Raw genomic sequence first — 5,484 nt, 5'->3', positions numbered from 1 at the left:
TTGTGTAGGGAAAATCACGATCCAAAGAGAAAGCAGATAAATACAATGAAATCCTATAAGATACCATAAAAAAACCATCTTGATATTGTGAGAGCTATAAGTAGTGCAGAGAGATGAGGCGATCTGTAAAGGGTCGCGCAGTTCAAATTAGTCAACCAATCTTACCTCCTCTCTGTTGAAATGCACAGTCATCTTCGCATCCTTGCCATCCCAACGCCAAAGTCGGTGCTTCTGTTGTTCCATCACAGGGGCATCATCAGGCAACGAGAGTAGATCCACGGCTCTGACTCCTCATCTAGAGCAAGTCCTTGGCAGCAAATTTCCGCTGCACTTCTCAGGCTGAGAAGCTTCGATCGGCATGCAAGTGAAAGCAGCGATCAGAAGGAACAGGCAAGGGAGGCAGATGCAGTCGAGCGAGAGAGAAGACAGGGCATAGAAAGAAATAAACGAGAAACGCAGAGGGAAGATGTCGGCCGCGGGGTCGATCTCGCGGCCAACGTTTATCATAACATGCGAATCTCTGTGAAAAAACAAACAACAGGGCGACATTTTTACAAAACACCGTCGTTGTTTTAAGCTGCCCCAAATGGGCCCTAAATCTAACAACACGATAACTGTTGACCTCACTTTTGGTTCCACTCATTCGATCAAGTGAAACTGTACAAGCCAAGCCAATAAGGCCGAAGCCGACCGAACCACTTGAGGGATGACCAACGGCTGAATGACAACAGAACGAGCCACTTAGTCGGAAATGAGACAAACGGGTATCTGTGTCAACTGTCATAAGAAAGCCGCTCCAAGAGAAGATCTTGTTTTCTAGTATCTCCAACCACAAATGGGCACCCAGAGGCTTCGCATCAAAAGTCAAGGATCAACAGTCGTGCAATATCAACAGGCCAACCCATATCTACTAAGCACAGCCGATTGAGCATTTCTCAACCAACCGAGCTGATCTTGCTGACCCGAAGCCAAGTAAGCTCAATCAAACGATCAGAGAATAGTCGAGCGATAAACCCATATATGTAAAATACTAAGAATACCCTATTTAACTTCCTTTAATGTAGGAGTAAAAATGTAACAACATGAGATTTTAATATGTCTCCTATAAATAGAGAATTCACTGTTTACTGTTCTTTATTGTTTTCTCCTCTCTGTCTCTCTCCCTTTCATTGTGTCTGATTCATGGCCAAATCATAATTCAACACGCCTAATCCCACCTCTCTAGTATTCCCCTTATTTGCATATTTAGTCCATAATAATTGGATGTTAAGATAGAAATGTTTATTTAGCTTGAAACGCATTGCTTTAGTATCAAACGTAGTTTGGTGAGACTTCAGCCTTGGCTGACGGGGAACAATCCCTACTTGATTAAGCTTTTAAGAAGATATAATAAATTTTAAATTTTAAATTAGTATAATCATCATTTTAAATAATTTTTAAAGATTTAATAATATTTTTTAATTATTTTTGAGTTGATCTATTAAGTCAACAAGCAAAATATAAAACTTAATAGTTAATATTGAAGCCATTTTCCATGCCATCTTTTCAAACCTTTTCATAAATGATAAAATTTTGAAAAAAAAATATGAAGAGAATATTCCAATCAAAATGGAATAAGAATAAGTTTTAAAATCCATTGATTAATTTTGAGACAATTACAATGTATGAATGAAAATATTAATAAGTTATCTTTAAATCAATCCTAGCAAGCTTAAATTTGATGCTAAATTTACTTTGCAATGTAATGTTGTCGAAAGTTTGTTGTAAAATCTTATTCTCTAAATGTCTATTTAGGACAGTTTTCTGTATGTTTTATTTTTCAGGCCGTCACGTTGTTTGGAGACCTGTTTTTTAGAAATTTATGTAATAGAAAGTTGTTTTTTAGATTTTAACAGTTAAAAGTGTGGCGGCTGACAGAAAATTACTGTTCAACTTTTTTTAAAATAAAGTAATTTTTAAATAATCACTGCAGTTTTTTGAAAAACAATTTCTTCTATGACAGTTTTACATCTACTTCTCTCCAAACAATCCCTCAGTCTCATAATCACATCACCTTCAAGCTATCATGATTTCAACAAAGGTACATGAGTCTTAAAGTGGTACTCTTAATTGAATGGATGGAGGCATAAGCACATATATTTTGATTTTTTTTTTATTACATTTTTTTATGAGAATTTTACACACCTACCACACAATGTTCATGTATTTACATATCCAACATGTTGTTACGTCATCAACAAATTTTAGCCTTTCGGACGAATCTTGAGGCGTTAGCCATGGATCTTCAGATATTTTTTCTTTTTGCAATAAACGCTTGAATAACAATGTCCAGAACTTCGATTTCAAGCAAACTTACAATCAAAATATGTGGCACGATGAGACGAACCCAATGCGAGTCAAATCGATATGATACATTATCAGGGAAGAGAAAGGCTACAACTGAGTGATGTAATAATACTTATATAGGTACATTTTGGAGTCTATTAACTCAAATATTATAGGGGAGAAGTGTTATCTGTGGACTTTTCAAAACATAATTCTACTACCATGACATCTTTGGCTGATTTCGCACCGCAAATATCATCTTACTTTTATATTTCAAAGCTATATTACATTTTCAAAAAATTAGTAATAATGATATTTTGGATATGATAGAAAAGATTTTAAGGTTATAATTATAACAATCAAACTATAGACTACAAATATGTAAATACATAGTAAATATGCGGTATGTATGTAAATGCCCCATTTATCATTTTAAAATTTTTAAAAATAATATCCGTATATATATATACCGTGTTCTCTCATTATTAAACAAAAGAGCCCAAAATCAACCCCAACCGCTTACCCCAACCGATTTGTCTCAATATTTTGATCGGGGCATTCAGAGCAATCACATTGAAGGTTGTTTTGTAAATAATAAATAATACCCCAAATTTCAACCAACACCGTACTCGAAGAGAAAAATTTACCATACGTAAGACGTATGCAGACTTGCGTACGTCAGAGGTTATTCAGAAGGTAATTTGGGGGGCGGTTATAGGTAGGTTACATCGATGTTATAGAGGGTGTAACATATCTATAACCCTCCAATATCTTCTGAATAACATAACATACTTAGCTTTGCATACGTCTTATGTATGCAAATTTTTCCCGTACTTACTCGAAACAAACAAGGCGGCAATTATAATACTTAATTATCAAACTGTACCCTCCCATTACTGCAATAATTCAGAACACAAAAAAAATCGGATCCCCCAATCACGAATAAACATAGCACAGTACTACAAATGAAGTTGAGGAGACGAGCAGAAGCGGTACACTAGGATTAGGGTTCCGTGAGAGTCAGTGTTGAGAAAGAAGACGGAGAGGAGGATCCTTCCCGAAAGCTTCGGCGAGCTGCGAGGACGAAAGCGCGTGGCGATGAGAGAATCAACGGAGGCCGGCCCTGATGATCAAATCAGATCGAGGATTGTAAATAACAGAGAGAGAGAGAGAGACGGGGAGGAGCGCGGCTTCCGTGCGACGAACATAAAGTCCGATTTTGATGTCCGGCCGCGGCTGAAATCGTCGCGAAGGTGGTGGCATCCCTTCAAATTCAATTTTTTACTTGAAGAGAAAGTCAAATTGATTTTTTATTCCACCTGAATTATCAGTTATACGCCTAGTAGAGCAGTTTGCCCCCTCTTACAACAAGCGCTTAATGAGTACGGATACCACACACAAATTTGAGTGCGGCGACCGATCTAGGCCACTAAAAACTTTTTTTTATTATTATTGTTAGAGCGGGGCTCACTCTAACTTTTTTACAGTTCAAATCGGACACAACACGCAAAATTTACGTGCGGTGTCCGCACACAATAATTTTTCTTTGAAAAAGGAGTCTGGTTCCGCCCTTATTGTGATAGTATTATACCGTAATACCACAATAATATCACCAAAATACCATCAAAATAGCACATATAATAATATTTTGATGTTATTTGTGATGATATTATGCTGCAATGCAACTATAATACCACCATCTCCACCTACGATATCCCAACGTAATACTTTATACATCTCCCTAATTAACGAGATTGTTGAACTCATAAACAATAAAATAAGATTATGTATCAACTCCCCAAGAGATCTCTCATTTAAACTTAAGTTTGTTTCAGAAAAAGTTTGCATAAAGATGTTGCGAAATTCTAGGAGAAAACAACTTCTTAAGAAATTACAATATAATTATAAATATTTATTTATTTATTTATTTTAAACTCTTATTAATAACATTGCATTCAATTTCAACTTTATGCAAGAAGGTGATTTATGATAAAAACTAAGAGCATTGATCCTCTATTCATATGGATTAACCGCAAGGTCTCCTTATTTAGTAAATGTAGTTTAAAGTTGAATAGTCCAAGTAAATTTTTTGTTGGTAAATGTGCTCCAAAGAGAGCATGTATTTTGAATTAAGACGTCACGAGAAATTATACTTTCAACCACTATATTACTAATAAGTGTGCAACATCTCAAAATTGTTCGTTTAAAATTTTGAATCCTCATTAACATAAATTAAAACTCAATCACATCAATTTGAAAAAGACACTGAGAAATTAAGTCTCTGGCATGAATCATACCTCAGAAATCTATTACTTTAGCTTAAATTTAGCCAATCCAAGCCTATATATATATATATAGAGAGAGAGAGAGAGAGAGAGAGAGAGAGAGAGAGAGAGAGTCAAATGTAATTTTGTTCATATTTGATTCATTAAATATATGAGCTCTACAAGGTTAACAAAATTTGGGCAAAATATCAAATTAAATGCAATTGTGGGAGATTTAAATATATGATACATAGCGAATAAAACATTTGGATTTGTAAATTTTAGAATAAAAAATACAATAAATCCAAACATTTTCTTTGTCATTGGGCGAGATGAGGCGACCAGCTAAAATCTCATATGGGAAATATTGGATGCCCAGCTGATTTTAGTTGGCTTCTTTATAATCAAATCAACTGTGTTTTGATTACAATCAGTCTCTTTACGTAATCCAAGTTAATTGCTTCAACTAATTTTAATGAGCTTCATGTTAATCCTAGTGATCATCTTCATCTGATCCTACCCTTTCTATTATGTTTAGTGTTTGATGAGATTTTTAATGCGTCGTAAAGGTGTTTGCGTTGATCTTTAAGAGATTTAATTGTCTTTAAGAGAAGAGTATTATAAAGGTAGAACCCTTGCAAAGAGATCGTGAGTCCCAATTGACTCCAACTAAGTCATAGTCAAGTCATACAAGCCAAGTTAACTAGGCCAAAACCAACTGAACTGAAAGGCGGGCAAGAAAACGATTGGATAACCCAAGAACGACTCAACTGATATAAAATGAGGCAAAAAAAAGTTCGAGTCATCCGCTATTGGAAAGTAGGCTCGATATGATAGCATATTACACTGTGAAGCCGACCCAACAGAAAAGCCAGCTCCACAGTTATAGATAGGT

The sequence above is a fragment of the Phalaenopsis equestris genome, unplaced genomic scaffold, assembly GCF_001263595.1.
Source record: "Phalaenopsis equestris unplaced genomic scaffold, ASM126359v1 Scaffold000036, whole genome shotgun sequence".
Lineage (NCBI taxonomy): Eukaryota > Viridiplantae > Streptophyta > Magnoliopsida > Asparagales > Orchidaceae > Phalaenopsis > Phalaenopsis equestris.
The sequence above is the reverse complement of the archived record's forward strand: the minus strand, read 5'-3'. Positions refer to the sequence as shown.